General features: G+C 37.2%; 1 long non-coding RNA gene across 3 annotated transcripts in view; it reads left to right on the top strand.

Moving 5' to 3' along the window:
* The window catches only part of LOC103040896 (uncharacterized), a 136,417-nt gene that overhangs the window by 13,744 nt on the left and 104,521 nt on the right, over positions 1 to 18,152 (top strand). For all 3 annotated transcript variants that reach the window (XR_007429287.1, XR_007429285.1, XR_002649656.2), the window contains exon 4: positions 17,635 to 17,778. This is a non-coding gene — a long non-coding RNA (uncharacterized LOC103040896). The remainder of the gene's footprint in view (positions 1 to 17,634; positions 17,779 to 18,152) is intronic.

Genomic DNA, 18,152 nt, shown 5'->3' with positions numbered 1-18,152 from the left:
ACAGCTGCTGATGCAGCATTGCTTGGTAGCATCACAATTGTGCTCTCTCAGGGCTCCAGTAGCTGATGGCAAGCTACATGAACAGGATTAGAACCGGCGATCTCCTGATCATAGTAGCAGCTCTTAGCCCGCTGGACCACTCAGAGCCCCCTAGTTTTGGCGTATAAATCTAAACCATTGTCTTTAAACCTTAAACCTTGTATAGAGCTTGTATAGAGTATACACTTAGCATCACTGGGGAAAACCACGCCCCTCGTAGGGGAAAATGTTCTGCACAGTTTGAATGTAAACTGCTGTAAATCATGTAAAAGTTTTAGAGTTTCACAACACCTTTTTGTGGTGTCTGTATGATCGTGCTTGTGAAACACATAAACTAGTGAACACACTGCCCTTGTGATCTATAAGCTTTCAGACATTGTGAACAAGTATGGAGTTAAAATCTATGCAGAGAACAGACAAATCTCAGCTTTGTGCATATCTGTATTTATTTTTATCACTGAACATAAATGAGCCTTTAAATTTGCTCAGCTTAACGCAATACATATCTTTTTTTTGTCTGTTTTTTCATCACCACTGGTTTACCAGGAGGACACAGTTGTTATAATCTCAAAGACCTCAATGAACCGACTGCATTTTTCAGAACTGCGTGCCGCAGTTTTTCTCCACCTGGCTGCATGAGCTGAGAGGTGGCTTGTTGATTGATGACAGAGCCTTGACTTCATTGGCTAGAACCTCTGCTGACAGGCATATAGACCCAAACTAAAAAAGAAGCATGTAGTCTGTAACATATAATTTTCAGGTATTGTTGCTGCAAAACAGCCATTTTAAGGAGAAGGAAAGTACAGTTTTAGCTTTTAATGGAAATGTAGAGTTTAAAAATGTTTTATTTTAAGTCACTTCTGTAGCATTTCTCTTTTTTGACATTTTATCATAACATTTTTACACAGTGTAAGAAATAAATACCAGATTCACATAGGGGTGTGCCATATCGTATCGTACGTGATAATATCGGCAAAGAATTTTAATATTGTGAACAATATTATACCCTGAAATATCGTGCCATATCACCCACCCCAATTATCAAATCAGTTTTATATCAGATTATATCTGTACAGTATCATTTATTTTACTTTAATCCTGGATATATGGAGATATTTGGAGTGCATTACTTGTATTATGACATTCTGAATCATTGACTTCTGTTACAATAAAAAAATATATATATTTTATTATTTTTTATTGTTTATTTTTTTTATTATCTCAGTTAGCCATATCATATTGCAATAATACAATTCTGAATAATTATTTGTTTTGTCATATTGCCAAAAGTATCGTTAGCGTGAAAATACCATGAAATATCGTGATATTATTTTAGAGCCATATCGCCCACCCCTAGATTCACTCCATGTCAAACTGAAAAACAGAGATAGAAAATAACTTTTATATTTATTATTAATTATTAGATCTCAAGATTAAAACCTACTCAGTGTTAAGTTCATAGTGGTGATGCAGTACTGAGTGCATACTTTTCCCCAGTTCTCGTAATTTGCTCACATCTTGCATGCGTCTCATTTCACGGTGGGCCGCTCCTCCCCCTCTTTCCTTTTCTCTTTTCTTCATCAGATTATTGTGTGCTTCTCTGTGCTGCTGACTCAGCTTGCTTTAGTCAGAGGAGTGTGGTCACTGTGTGAGGTCACAACCCCTGTGTGTGTGATAGGACATGTGAGGAGATGCAAAGTGTGGCTGTGGTTCCTCAAAAGTGGGGGTGAGAGGGGTCAAAGTTCAGACTGGGGTCAGCCTCTGTCCTCCTGTTTTTGGCACAGTTAGAGTCTGTGTGGGTTGTGGAGATGGGGAAGTATTATCAGCACTTGTAGAAGCTTGATCAGCTGCACGTATAAGAAAAAGAGAACTTATTAACATAAATTGGTGTATAAATAAACCAAATTCTTTATACAGGGTTCGAATAGTCATGAAAAAACAGGAAAAGTCATGGAATTTGAAAATAGCAATTTTCAGGCCTGGATAAGTTTTGGAAAAATAAAAATACCCAGAACATTTTGGAAAAGTCATGGATATTTGGTCTACAAATCTTTGTGTTTTCGTTATTGACAAAGAAAATCCATTTTGAGCTAACAAATACATCAGCACAGAGTTTATCAGTAATTTAGCCCTACATAATGGAGCTCTCAGGATCTGACACACATTTTATTATTGAAGATTGTGTGTAAACATATTTTACTACATTCATTTTAGGCCTACTATAATCAATTTTGATTTAATTTTTTGGTTTTATTGTCCATGTCTGCATTGATGTTTTAAAATTGTATGGTCATTAATAGTTGCTTTGAAGGCATGGAAAATTAATGGAAAAATCCTGGAAATATATTGGTTAAAAAGTGCATGAACCCTCAATATAGTATAGCTGATGGTCAGAATTGTCACTTTGGTATATCATTGTGATACTACCTAGTTTTTTTTAGACGCTCAAAAGTTTTTTCCAAACGCCATTAAACTTTGAAAAAGTTTTTCATATGTTGCGTAACATAAAATCTATAGTTCTAATGCTTCACTAGACAATAAAAAAGAACAGATGGTATGCACCACTATACATGGACAAAAGTATTAGTAAGGATAATTATGCTTTTCTAAGACTAACTCTGTACTTATAAAGACTTGGGCCCTATTTTAGCGCTCTGTAGGTGTGTCTTTGCTATCTGCTGTTTTGCTCAAAATGTAGAAAATGCATGTACTAATTCTCTTAGTTAATCATGGGTGTGTTTTGGGTGTAGCATAAAATAAACCAATCACCATTTTACTTGCCATTCCTTTTAAATGCTTTTAAATGCCAGATTGTGGTGGATTGGTATTTTGACAGCGCAGTGCTTCTACGCTTCTCAGTAGAGGACAAGAAGGTCAGTTTTACTGCTGAGAAGCGCAGAATCGCTGCTGTGTTAAAACAGGAACATTTATGAAAACAGCAATGTTATTTAATTCTGTACTTTATTTATTGTTGATGTAAATGCTGGGTCTGTGCTCTGAGGCGTGTCCTTTTCTGTGTAAGGAGCGGGGGTATATGCGCATTGAGCGCACCAGTGGACCTGCGTTGCCAAGAGAGCAATAACGTCTGATGGTTGACTGTTGTCTATGTTTTTTCAGTCAGTGGCGCATCTGTGTTTGCTGCTTCCAAAATAGCAGCAGGCCAGAAATTTACCTGAACACACCTCACTTCCAAACCATTATACCCATCAGCATAGGTATATTACAAAACTCTGTCCCTGTTTAAGGTGCAAGGCATGAAAAGAGACTATTGGCAGGGTGTAAGATAGCAATAAGCTCTGAAACACAAACATTTTAATAACATAACATCAGCTAAATTTACACAACTGCTTTTCATGAATATTTCACTTTTGTCATGTTTTTTATTTGTTAGTAACTTCAACTAAAACTCCTTTTCTTAAATGATCATGAAGAACATCCAGATCAATGGTCTATCAGTATTTGTTTATGTGGAGTCTGTTTTTAATAATATATCAAATAAAATTCGGTCTCTGTGAACTTTTGTTAACTTTATGCAAGTTGACCTTCACCCAATTATATATTCAATCCCAAAACGCCTTTACATATAAACATTGGGGATATTTCTTTTGATCCTTGTTTGTAGTGTGTGGGAAAGTGGCTACACCCCCTTCTACTTCTACTGCTGCTATGTACACTTGTTTGAACTGCAGATCTTGATACATGCACTCGTTTAGAAATGGTGCCAAGATGCATTCCCGACTTGTGTAAATACATGATTCTTTTTCTTCTTAGATCTGCACTGAGTTTCTTGGCGATTTCTGTTGTAGTAAGTCTGATATTAGACTTTCATGTTCATGGTACAAGTATGGAAACTTCCAAGCAGGGCTACAAGTTAGTCCAGAAGTTAGTGTAGAAACTGAAAAAAAAAAGCAAATATAAAGAGAGTTTGCTTACAGCAGCAGCCATAATACTCACCTTTTAATCACTCTTCATTCTTCACTGAAAAGAACAGAGACCTAGACAGGAAGAGTTAGCACTGTCTGTTCAAATCCTTCTTTTACCGTAAGCAACGCTAGCATTTTTTTCCCAAGCTAAGTACTCCTTCAATTTGTGCAGGGATTACCTTGCTGCCAGTGTCTGAAACCAGGAGAGGAAATGAGCATCATAAATGTCTTGTTATTAGCTTGATTGGACAACTTGCTCCAGGCATTTAGAGTGAAAGGAGGTGGGGTGGCTGCCTATATGTTGGGATAGTGCATAAATTAAGAAATACATGAATTATCTTAATTAAGATAATTCTGCCTAACTTGTTCCAGTTACTTTTTTTTGTATTACATAATTTGCACAGTTCTTTCTGCTCTTGACTGCTGAGTGTGCTGTCAGCATTATGTGTACTTGTGTACTTATACAGTGGTATAAAAGTATTTCCCGCCCTACATATTTCTTAGTTTTTGCTTTTTTGTCATACTGATATTTTTCAGATTATTTATTTATGAAAAGAAAAAATATTAAAAAATCAATCTAGCTCTGTGTGAAAAAGTGTTTGCCCCTAAACTTAATAACTTGGCAGCAACAACTGCATTCAAGCTTTACTGATAACCGACAATGAGTCTTTGAGATCTCTGTGGAGGAATTTTGGTCCACTCTTCTTTACAGAATTGTTTTAATTCAGCTACATTGGATGGTTTTTTAAGCATGAACAGGCAAAACCCCAAAAGCTTTAGAAGTGAATACATTTTTGTAAACTTTTCCAGACTGATAGTTGATCAGTTACTTTGTTTTCTCATCTGTTTTTGAATTTCTTCAGATCACAGCATAATGTGTTGCTTTTTGAGATATTTTAGCTGCTTCATGTTGTCAGACAGGTTCTATTTAAAGGAGAACTCTGGTGTAAAACATGATAAAGTGTACTAACATTTGTAAAATAGCACACCTCCGCTCTCCTGCAGCTTTTCGAAATCCAGTAATTTATAATTGTTAATCGACAATATATTTATCGTGAGAGACATAGTTGATTTGGTTCTTTCGGCTCTGGGACTGTTCTTCATCTCTTACTCTGGGTAAATCTGTACCTTTCTGTAATTTGTCATTTGTTCCATGTATCTATTTGAATAGTTATTTAAATATTTTTCATTGTGGAGAAAATGGACAGATAAGAGCCACGAAAAAGGAGGCCGTTTCCCATGTAGGTTGTTTTTTTCAAGAGGAAAAGTATTTAACAGGCTGTATGTAGTTTTCTTGCATTATGTTACTGTATATTTACTGTTCAATACTGATAAATATGCTCTTATGTCTGTGCATGTATTGATTACAGTTATAATTTTGCTTTATTCTCTACAGCAGAGCTTATTAAAGTGTTCAGTCGCTCATATTTTTGTGCTCCCACTCCTTTGTGTGTTATCTCTTTAGAATAACATGCAGCTGCCCTGTGTTTCCGGACTGCATTGACTTTGTTAACTATGTAATCTATACAGACGCTGAACTTTTCCAAGGGAAGTCAAGGCACATCCAGGCATGAATGTTTTTGCTAACATACTAAATTGAGGCATCTGTCATTCTATCCAGTTTGTGCTTCAGCACAAAATGAAACCATTAGTGTTTTGCCTGTTCTTGTCCTCGCTTTAGAACTGTAGTTTGACTAGAGGCTGATTTTGCTGAGGTCGTTTTGAAGAGCACTTTGGTTGAAAACCATGTTTAAATGAAAGTAAATCTTAACAAATCTTGCATTTGAGGAGCAGCTGTATACACCACTTTACAAGTTGTGGATAATGTACACTTTAAAAAAGCTCCCGTAAATCTGGCACAGAAGAACCACTCCTCACAGCCCTTTTATAAAGGAACATCAAACTCAGATTCAGGTAACGTTACCTCTAGTTGAACTTAAACACTTAAAAATAGAAAGAACTCTAGATGGTTTAGGGGGAGAGAAAGTGGCTGCTACAACGCAAAAGAAGAGAGCAGATAAAGTAATATCACTCTGCCTCTGTCAGTTTAACTTCACCGTGACCCAAACGTAGTCTGTTAAGACGATTATAAAAAAGCTGGTAAAACCCACACAAGCTTTTACAAAATGCCCTATCTTTCCGAGCAGTCCAAGCACACGCACACACACACACTCTCTCTGTCACACAGATACAAACAGAAGAAGGAGGAAGGAGAAACTCTTCAGAATTAAACAAAATCAGACAGATTTATAGCTGTTCTAGTCCAATTAAGAATTCTTCAATCCAATTCCTATCCTTTGCTTTTGCCAATAAGCTTCTGCAGTGTCACAAGATTTATTTCACACAAGTCTTCTCCAGCACATCCCAAAAATTCTCAATGAGGTTAAGGTCTGGACTCTGTGGTGAACAATCCACTCTTTCACAATTCCAGCTCCATGAATCCTGACATTGTCATCTTGGAATATTCCTGTGCCATCAGGGAAGAAAAAATCCATTGAACCCATGAAATAACCTGGTCTATATTCAGTATATTCAGTTGACCTCATTCTTTCAGCACATACTGTTGCTGAACCTAGACCTGCAGAACAACTGCAGCTTCAACCCCACTACATTTACTTACTTAAATCCAAGTGGAGACTTTTTATTCGGCCTGGCAGTGTAGGTATTTCTAGTTGTTTGATTCTAGAGATTCTGTTAAACCTACATCTAAATCTAAAATATCTAAACACACACAAGAAAATTTAAGTTGCAGTCTAATCTCAGTACATGTACTGTACTCCTCCTATAGTGCATTGGAAGCTCCCACTTTTACCCCGTTCCAGTGGTCTCTTTGTTTGTTCTGTCTTTCCTGCTGCCTTGCTTTATCTTTTCATTATTAATTATTTCCTCTCAAACCTGAGAAATCATCCATCGTATTGAGTAATTGGCTGAAGCATGTGAGCACTGACCCTTATCTCAAGTCCCCGAGGGCATTGTAAAGGCTACTGGACCAGGTTCAAGAGTTCGAAAAATCTTTGTTTATTGTGTGCTGCTTGAAATAAGGCACCAGGAAAGCAAAGTGAAATCTCCCATTCATAAACGACAGCTTGTTGCCAGAGGAACCCAAAAAAGTCACGCTTCACAAGCACCAACACAACTGCACCTCCTTCCTTGTTCTTCTTTTGTTCTTTCCCAGTTTCTCTTATTGGATTGAAAACACAGCGGTTAAATGAATGGGATTGGTGTAAAGCATGTTACACGCTTTGACAAGGCAGAGTTTGAAACGTCTAATTATACAAAATGGGCAGATTAGCCAGGGAATGGCTTTGTGTTTTGATGGACATGAAAATGATTCAAAATCAAAGAATGTTTATTCGATAAACATTTATTCCCACCACTCCCAAACTATCTACTGTTTATCCTGATTCCTTTGTTTTTCTTTGTTATTTTTACCTTTTAGGCTGCTATCCTGCCTTGTTTCTAAAAGCCGTCTGAGGTCAAACATCCTTTAAGGTCAGCTAAACAAATGTAGGCTTAATAGGTGGATTTATGTAAATGCGTTGGCTTTTATGACACCATGAAAACATTGACTTCAAAATGAATGTTTACATACATTAAATGGCTCCTCCAATGTTTGAAGGATTTACTGAAAGTGTGCAATAATTCTTTAAGCAAATTTAGGTGGGTGCATAAATTTGTGCAACCCAACAGAAACTTTACATCAGTGTTTAGTAGATCTTCCTTTTGCAGAAATAACAGCCTCTAAACTCTTCCTATAGCTTCCAATGAGAGTCCGACCCACTTTAAATCACACCACACAGATTTTCGATAATATTTAGGTCTGGGGACTGAGATAATATTCCAGAATGTTGTTCTTGTTCCTCTGCATGAATGCTTTAGTAGATTTTGAGCAGTGTTTAGTGTTTAGGGTCGTTGTCTTGTTGAAGTATCCAGCCCCATCTTAACTTCAACTTTATCACCTATTCTTAAACATTATTCTCAAGAATCTACTGATATTGACTGAAATCCATGTGACCCTCAACTTTAACACGATTCCCAGTACCTGCACTGATCACACAGCCCCAAAGCATGATGAACCACCACCAAATTTTACTGTGGGTATAAAAAAAAGAGTTTGTCTTGGAATGCTGTGTTCTTTTTCCAACATGCATATGGCCCTCTAAATATCTTAATTTTAGTTTTATTAGTCCACAGCACCTTTTTCCAAAATGAAGCTGGCCTGTCTAAATGTGCTTTAGCTTTAGCATACCTCACGCGACTCTGTTTGTGGCCTGTGCTCAGAAAAAGCTTCTACTGCATTACTCTTTTCCCATACAGCCTCTCCTTGTGTAAAGTGCGCTGAATAGTTGAACGATGCACTGTGACTCCATCTGCAGTAAGATGATGCTGTAGGTCTTTGGAGCTCTGGAGGTCTGTGGGTTGACTATGACTGTTTTCTCCATCCTTCTCCTCTGCTTATCTGAGATTTTTCTTGGCCTCTGGCACTTCCGGTCTTAACTAGAACTGTGCCTGTGGTCTTCTATTTCCGCACTATTTTTCATGGTAAAAATCATGAAAATTATAATTGGTGCCCAAACCACTGTAGCTCACACAAATTTTAATGGGTACACCTCTTTTTGGGGCACCTAGGCATGGGACAGCTGGAAAAAAGAAATTAGAACTAATGTTTGGACATTGGATTCTTTTTTTAAGGTGGAACATAGTGGTATCACTGCTGCAACAGTGATATAAGGTAGAAGTTTACAATGAATGCACATACAGACTTTTTTTAGGGTGGGAAAAATGTGTGAAAGCCAAGTGTCAAAGCCAAGTGTCAAAAAAAGCTTTGAGGAGCTCAAATTAACGTGGGATCTTTATTAATCATGTTTCACTTTCGGTATTCATTAAACCGAAAGTCTACATCCAGAATGGAAAGATATCTGACAAGGACAAAAAAATAAAAACAGGGCATGCTTGTGAAACAAGCCAACTGATTGTGAACATCCAATACATGGAGATGAGGAGACCAGTGTGTTTTATTTTATGACTGAAAACTAGCAGCTGACACTATGAAGCTCAGCAAATTACAGCATTACTCATTAGTGTTGTGGGAAGAACAGCACTAATTCACTCTGTTTAAAAAAAATACAGTGCAATGCAAAACATTAACATTACTGTAAAGATCTCACACACTGACCTGCTCATATTATTACCCAAAATCAACATTTATATTAAATATAATGAATAAAAACAAAATATAGTGACAAATGTCACAAAAAAGTATTTAAATAAATTGAAGTGGAAGTTCAGTGGAAGAAAATAACTAAACGAAAGTTAAATATATAGTTATAATGTGATTTTGATGGAATTTCAGCACAGTGGTGGGGTAAGGAAAAGTCTTCCTCTAAAAGTGGGCATGACTGAAAAAAATCGATGAACACTGACCTACAGCACGGTGATATAAGGCTCATGTGCAGCTCTTACGGCGTATACCTGGAAGGCAGTGAATTTCTGAGATTTTAAAGCTGTGTTTGCATTAGAATACCTCTATCACAAGTGAGAGCACTTTTGTGCTCCTGAATTTACTTATGATAAGAATCTAACTTTCAGAAAAATCACATAGATCCTTAAAGCAAATACATTCCTTTGCTGCCATTTTCACAACCTAATGCATAGATGATGCTTCATGCTCTAATCTTATCTATATTGTCCCTTCAGCCCCTTTATGTTTCATGGGGTCATTTCCAGGTACTTACTAATTTCTTCACTGTTGACAAAACCTCTGTGGGAGGATTTTCCATCTTTATTGATGCCCGAGGCAGAAGCTTTTTATTTGGTGTCTAAAAAGGTCCTCCACACTTTTTTGTCCATGCTGGTGGGATTAAATGCGTATGGTACAAACTGATCTGAAGGTAACCTCAAGGGATGCGCTGATTTTTCAGCAATCGAATGTATGTTGCCAAAAATGCCACTTTTTGTGTTTGAATAAGTGAGAAATCCCACGAATAACGAATTTCTTTGTTAACTGTCAGCCCGTGCTGTGCTCTATAACTACATGCTGATAAGAAATTGTACAAGTCCTTCTTTTTAATTGTGTTTTCTTTGACATTGAGGCAATTTGATTTATATAGTGGTGAAAAAATGGCACAATTAATGAAAACCTGTAAAACGATACTGTGTTCGATGTTCAGACAGAAGTTTTACTTTATTCAGTTTCTGTGCATCCCTACCTACCACACTCTCTATGTACTTCATTAGCTCTATATTTTAAGTGGCTGATCCCAAATCAGCCAGGAAAAGAGCAGAAAGTTTGACTAACAGAAAGTGAGAGAGGTTACTCATGCATGGCAGTGCAGCTGTCAGCTTTTCATCTAATGTAAAGGATCCAGTGAGGCTTATTGTTTTCCTTTCAAACACTAACGTCTCAGTCTAGTATTCATTACTTGATCAGCGAAAGCTGACGGTACTTGAAGCATCAGCAGAATCAATGATGCATTAAGTAAAAGCAGTATTATGTTCTGAACAGGACGCTTTGTTCTAAGATCCGGATCTGGATGATGCTTATACCAGAGAAAATGAGTTAAAAGTGGTTCTGTTAGTCATCTTATCCAAATCGATGAGGCTCAGAGAGGGTAAAAGCTCAAAGTGATTCATTAAAATCTGACTATTCTAAAACTTTCCCTCAACAAATATTAACATATTACAACATTATTTCAGGTCTGACAACTTTTCCCTGTAGAGACATATTGCCAACAGAATAGGAATCTCTGGAGCAGATAAAAATTAACCTATTGGTGATGATGGAGAGTTGGGCCCCATCCACACGAAACTGGATATTTTTTTTTAATTTATGAAACTGAGGTTTTTATCTCCGTAAACACAAGCAGCCATTTCAAAAATATCCCCGTTCACTAGGGCTGCGACAATTAGTCGATATAATCGACAATGTTGATTATTTAAATTTGCCAACTACAAATCTTTGAGCATTGTGAATGACCCCACCCATCCTTCACACGAACTGTTCTCCCTCCTGCCTTCGGGAAGAAGGTACCGCAGCATCCGGTCCAGCACGACCAGATTCTGCAACAGCTTCTACCCCCAAGCCATCAGGCTCCTCAAGTGCAGAGACTGAACTGATGGTTTTTCTGTACATGCACACACTGTCACTCTTACCCCACTTACCCCAGAAAATGGAAAGCACTAAAAACCCTACTACCTCACTGGACTCTATTGCACACTGTGTTATAGAGGTAATTACTACCTCACTGGTCTTTTTTGCACACTGCATAATTTGCACACTGTCTTGTTATTTATTATTCTTTGTCTGTATTGTGTTGTATTGTCTGTCTGCACTTTTGTACTGTTGCACTATTGTTCTGTCTACACTGTGTTTATGTGCACCATGGTCCCTGGAGGAACGATGTTTCGTTTCACTGTGTACTCTGTATATAGCTGAAATGACAATAAAAACCACTTTGACTTTGACTTTGATTGTATTGTCTACTAATGGATTATTTGTAACAGTACAGCATTACACAAAGTGCTGGAGACAGAAGCGCAATGGGAGATGGGTAAATGGCTCACTCATATAAGTTACAATCAACTTAACTCAACAAGTTTAAACAATATGTGGACATTTAAATGCCTTTTAAATCTCACATTCAACTGTTTCTATTATTTTTAGAGATGGAAGACATGACAGAAATAATGATTGACTAACCGACTAGCAGACTAATCGAAAAAGTAATCATCAGATTAGTCAACAACCAAAATAAACATTAATTGCAGCCCTACCGTCCACACAGAAAAGCCATACCGCTCTTCCTTCGTCTCTGAGGAAGTAAAGCGTCAATTGCAATTTCTTTCAGAACATCCACAGGTGATTCCATAAGAGTTGTTTTCCCTTTGATGCAAAGTTAAAGCACTTTAATCAAAGACACAAGCGATTCTCTAGATAATTTGAAGTTTTTTTGCCACTCCTCAGCAGCAACTACTTCATTTTCAAAATTTGTCCCACCAGGTTCTTGTTGGTTCAGGCCTGGTCTAAAATCTCTGTTCGCGGGAAGGTTTGTACCTTCTGACAGGAGGATTGGAAAAAAAACTGCACATAGTGCATATTGGTGCCTCTGCTGTGTTAGGTAATGTGAAAGTAACATTAAATTAAGCTGTAAACAAGTTATTAATCACCAAATTGTAGGGAGATCAAAAGCAATCCAGGTGCTGTTCATGATTCAGGCTCATTCTAAACAGGCTAAGCTAAAGTCAACTCGCTGTGTGACAATAGCATTTTCAGAAAGCTTCATTTTCCCTGTCCACATGGTTCTGCTAGTAGTGGAGTTTTATAAAATCTCCACCTTGGAAGGCGTTTTTAATAAGCTCCTTTTCAGTGACCAAAAACACTGTTTTGTGTGGACGGAAGGCTAAAAACAGAGACAAAAACCTCAGTTTTTAAAACTATCTGGATATGTGTGGACGGGGCCTTGTTAGGGATGAGGTGGATGGCCATCATCCAACATAATGGCCTCACTTACACTGTTGGTGCTGAATGCAATCAGATCCTCACAGCAAAGCTCCAAAATCTAGTAGAAAGCCTTCCTTCGACATTAGAGACAGTCACTCAGACAGAAAGCAGGATAAACTCTTGTTTTTAGAAGAAGCAATGAATGCCTCAATACTTTAGTTTATATAGTGTGTCATCTCTGTATTAACTTTAATTGACTTGACTAATTTACTAATTGAATTGATTTTAATTATTTTTTTTCTGACATTGTTACTGTATTTAAAGTGGTTCAAAATTCATAAATGTTTGTTTTATTCGTTTCTAAATATGTGGTTCTAATCAGGACAAGCATAAACATGAATACAAATGTCCTGTTTTAAAAAGAAACATCTAGATAAAAGTGAGTGGCTTCTGATTTCAGTGAATGAAATAGCTTGCATGCTCGTTTTGGAAAGGACACAGTGTATCCAAGAAAAAAAATCAAAGACTCATAAATCTTTTAGACAGCCATAAACAATGGTAGCACACAGAACATGCTGATTTATTTTGCTGTGTGCAGTGTGAACAGGCACATGCTGTAATTCCTCTGGCAGCAGTTTTAAACTAGTAAAACTAGTAAAAACCTATTCAGCTAATTTCCATTTTTTTCATCATGCTGGTCCAGTGGCCAACCAACAGCTTTCAGAAGGAGTTTAAATGCCTAAAGAGTAGAACTGGGGCAGCTTTAGCAATGCCTAGCTGTGTCTGAAAAAAAAAAACGTTATGTATGTGTGTACAGAATACAACTCTGGAATAAAATAAGAGACCACTTAAATTTGATTAGTTTCTTTAATTTTACCAAATTGAAAACCTCTGGAATATAATCAAGAGGAAGATGGATGATCACAAGCCATCAAACCAAGCTGAACTGCTTGAATTTTCGCACCAGAAGTGGCATAAAGTTATCCAAAAGCAGTGTGTAAGACTGATGGAGGAGAACATGCCAAGATGTGCTAAAAGGGTTTGAAGTAGTAATGCTGTAAATGCTACTGAAGTTTATAACAAGCCATTCACTTCCCAGTTCACACAGCATATAGAAATGGACACTACAGTTAACAGTGTATTTTTAATAGTAATTCTAATTTTAAACTCTGCTAAAGCATATGTATGTCCACCAATTCCGCCTGAAGCAGTTTGACACTGACCCACTTACCCTGAACTTGAGGAGTGTCTCACCCTTCACCGCTGTGTGAATAAAGCATGGTACATGTGTCAATGCTACAGTAACACAGACCAGCCTGTTTCATTCTAACAGCTAAAGAGAGGAAGTAAAAAGGTCACATAAAAATGAATGATGGCAGCTTTTGGGACGTAAACCCGTCAGTGTTTTATAGTGTTTATTTTTACTTTATTTCTAGTTTATCTTTTTCTAAGAAGAGACTCAGCATTGGTTTGTTTATGCTTGTGTACATTTATTATTGAGGTTTGACATTTTTCTAATAACAATGGTTCTTAAATGTGACATTAAAATAGAAAAAGTGATAATTAGTGCTAATTCGAAATTCCATGTCATTTAATTTTGAGTCCCGATCTGATACTTGTACTGTGCAGTAAAAAAAAAAATTTGAGCACATCCAATTTGTCCCTTAAGTTTTTTTTTATTTTTTTTTTTATAAAAAATTAAGTGCATCTTTTCTTAAATAGAAAGTAATTTATTCTGTGATTAATCATTTTTAAGATCTTGATTAATTTGTTAAGTTCTGTTAAGTTCTGTTTTTTGGAAGGAAGATGTTAATAATAGTGTAATGTGGTTCAGGCCAGGCAGACTACATTTAGACTAGACTTTTTTTACTGTATTGTAATATCTATATTGTAATCTAGTGAATTTATATGTTTTTCAAATTATAATAATGCAGTGCGTTCAGTTGCTTAGTTTAACAGAGCTTTAATGGACAACTTAAATGCTAGTATAGATGCATGTATTAATTTTTTACTATCAATTAATGTCTATTTTCTGTTTTTTTTTTCATACATAAAGCAGTCCAGAACCTAAGGCGCATTATGCGACACTAGTAAGGAACAGGGGTGTTGTCATGTTGCCCTTCTAATTCAGCGGCTCTTGCACCTGGGCTGTGATGGAGGGGGAAGGGTGGTAACTAAGTTAAGTAAAGCTAATTAAAAAACTGTAATTCTTAAAAAAGCATTTTTAAAAGTCAATTGAGCACTGGATGTTAATCTACACAGATTTCTCCCCTGAAAACTGTTTGTTTTGGAGAGTGAAGTATTTCCGTTTATTTACAGTCAGCTTTAATTTCCAGATTTTCACTAAGGCTGGGTGCAGCAGCAGCATTAGCATTAGTGGCTAGTGGCTAGCACTAGCTGCTGTTACTAGCTAGTGTTTTTCCCCACATAGCTTGGTTTAACACAGTAAATGTGCAGGCTACAGTCCGATATACTGTGCTTAGTGTGTTTAGCAGCTAATGCTAATGCTGCCCCAGTCTCTGTGCTGGAGAACTAAACTGAAACTCCTGTATAACTCTGTACATTAGAGGAGTGGCTTTACTGCTCCTTACAACCTGATTGGTAAAATTCATACATAGGGCGCACCTGATTATAAGGCGCACTGATGATTTTTTGGAAAATTAAAGGATTTTAAGTGTAACTTATAGTGCGAAAAATACAGTACTCATCTACTGATGTAACCTCTAGTGACAACCCTGGTTTACTGACTTTTCTTACTAACATTTCTTATTGTATTGTTATTTGATTCTAAATTGTGTATACTATTGTCTATATTCCAAATTGTGTACTGGTTGTTGTTCTGCTAATTAAAACATGATTGAGTTTTTTTTTATCAAGCTGCTTTCACCAGAGCGAGGTGCTTTTAACACCTCTGTAACTCCGCCCCACTGCCACTCCCATACTTCTCTTTCCTGCCGGATGGGAACACCCACTGGTGTAAATAAACTGACCTGCATGCCAAAACGATCTGCCAGCGCCTGCCCCCACTGCACCTCAATTCACTGAAAGAAGCTGCGATATTTTCAGTCTTCAGAGAAGTGCTCAGGCTTTTTACGTGCCTGCTGGCAGACGTGGAGTCGCAATTCTGAGAAATTCAATATTCATAAGAATATTTTTCTTCTTCAGCTTTTGATACTTTGCATTTAAAAAAAAGTATATATGATGTCCCTGTGTGTATGTTCATATGTGTTCACATATCTGTGGCAGTCATCTCTGTATGTATGCATGCATGCTTTCATACAACAGTTCTTTCACACTTACTTCACTTCTAACACCTAGCACAACTTTATTTTTGCTTCGCTTGTGAACTTCACACCTTTTTCCATTAGAATATACAGTATATGTGTGCACCTAAGACTACATGTGACATGTCAGCTCAGAAAATGCGTACCATATAGAAAGAAATTGTGTGTTCTGTGGAAAAACCCCAGAAAAACACAGTAGTTCTGCCTTTTTCTTTCTTTCTTTTATAAAATCTTCATGATTTATTTTTTTTAAGCAAAAATATTTTATATTTTTGTATTTTGTTAGAGTGAGCTTTAGAGTTAGGCTTAGAAAACCAAACAAATTAGCATAGGACAGGTACACTATTTGTGCAAACTGCATTGGACTATGTTGCACTGTTTTTACACATAATGTGCACAAGACTCTGTACTCTGTTGAGTGTCATCTGTCCGGAAACATAACCTTTTACACACAGTCTGGTTTGAAAATGGAATTACACACAGTTAGAAACATGCATACCAGGTGCAGTATTGCAATATGATCATTTTGTATAAAATACTAATAGTAATTGCATAATATTCTTTGGAATTTATAAATAATTCCAAAATATAGAGCAGCCCTACAGTGTGTTGTGTACTTTACAGTAACTTTACTTTAGCTATTTTATTTCATAATGTCTGGAGTCATCCTAGACCATTAAAGGTTATTAGAGAGCAGAAGAGGACAGGGAGCAGAGATAAAGAAACACTGTAAGGCACACTTAAAATTCCCAATGTTCCCTTATATTGCACCTTATATTGCAGTTCACCTTACGTATGAATGTTACCAGTGAAGTTGTAAGGAGCAGTAAAGCCACTCTGCTGAAGTACAGCATTAAAAGAGGGAGTTTCAGTGTTAGCATTAGGTGCTAAAAGCACTGCTAGCTCTTTCGCCTTTCAGAGGTGAGTATATAGGACTGTAGCCTGTGTGTATACCATGTTAAAACAAGCTATGTGGGATGAACCGGAACACTCAGGCTTCATCAGTGTAGCGCTGTCTGGCAGAATTTACTAGCGCTAAGTGGCGAGCGCTGCTGCTAACCGTGATAAAATACTGGAAATCTAAGTTTACTGTGAGTAAATGGAAGCGCTTTACTCACCCAAATAAACAGTTTCCATGAGAGAAATCTGTGTAGATTAACATTCAGTGCCTGTTTGACTTTTTTAAGAATTACAGTTTTGTTTACTTAGTGAACTTAGTGAGACCTGAATTAGAAGGAAAACATGGCAACACCCCTGTTCCTTACTAGTGTTGCATAAAGCACCTTATAATCCAGTGCACCTTATGTATGAAAATAGAGCAGAAAATAGACATTCATTGATAGTGCACCTTATAATATGGTATATAAAATACGGTAGTGTAAATTTACATGAGTTATCAAGTTTCTAGACCTGTTTACAGAGCAGAGAGGGAAGAAAACACATCAAACATAATAATGCAAAGGAGCTGAATAGGACTTTTCATGCCTTTTTTTTGCCACAAGTTGTTATTGCACTAAATACCACGAGGTAGTTTGAGTCTAAGTGATTATCGTTAAGAGTAGCAGCAATAATATCAATAATATCTATAAATTTATGTTCTTACAACTGAAAAATAAAACAGTGTGTGTGTGTGTGAGAGAGAAAGAGAGAGAGAGAGGGGCATTTATAAAGAAAGAAAGTGATAAGACCATTCCCAGGGCCATTCTGTGGCAGCCAGTCACTCATCTCTCTATCTCTCCCTCTTGCTCGTGCTCTCTCTCTCTCTCTCTCTCTCTCTTCGTGGATGTAGTTACCGTCTGACACCATTAGCAGCATGACAGACTAGAGAAGGCCTGGGGCTCAGTCTGACCCAGCTGTGTAAAAATACCCACCGCTTCTCTTTTAGCACGCATATACACACACACACACACACACACACACTAAAAATGCTGTTTATCTCCCTATGCAGCCCTGCAGCCCAGAACAGGACGCAACTGACTGCGGCACTTTCCACCACCCGCCCAGAAATAGACTGAGATTCAACTGTGGCCCAGATTGAGAAGCCTTTACTCGGAGGTCGGCCATCCCTCTTCTTGTGTACAGATCACAGAAGGTACAGGAAGCTGTTTCCACATCAGTGTAAAAGGGGGTGGGGTTTATGGTCTACCTAGAACTGGTCTAGCTAGGATGACATGGACAGTGTGTTAGTATTGTATATGTCAGTATGTTTAGATCAATGATCGTAGAAAACATGTACAGCAAGAATCTCCCAAATGTGAAAAAAAAAAAACACTTCCCTAGTGTCTCTGCTGGCAGGTTGCAGTATGATATGAAGCTATGCCCATACAACTATTATATCTCATCAACATCAACCCCAAAGAGATACCTTCCTGAAATTGTTGATTGTTTGTCTAAGAATTGATTTATTTTTTATTATAGTCTAATGTTAGTAATGTTAATGAAGGAGTGAAGCCTGTTTAAACTCAG

The sequence above is a fragment of the Astyanax mexicanus genome, chromosome 1 (assembly GCF_023375975.1).
Source record: "Astyanax mexicanus isolate ESR-SI-001 chromosome 1, AstMex3_surface, whole genome shotgun sequence".
Classification (NCBI taxonomy): domain Eukaryota; kingdom Metazoa; phylum Chordata; class Actinopteri; order Characiformes; family Acestrorhamphidae; genus Astyanax; species Astyanax mexicanus.
This window is presented reverse-complemented; position numbering and strand designations above follow the sequence as displayed.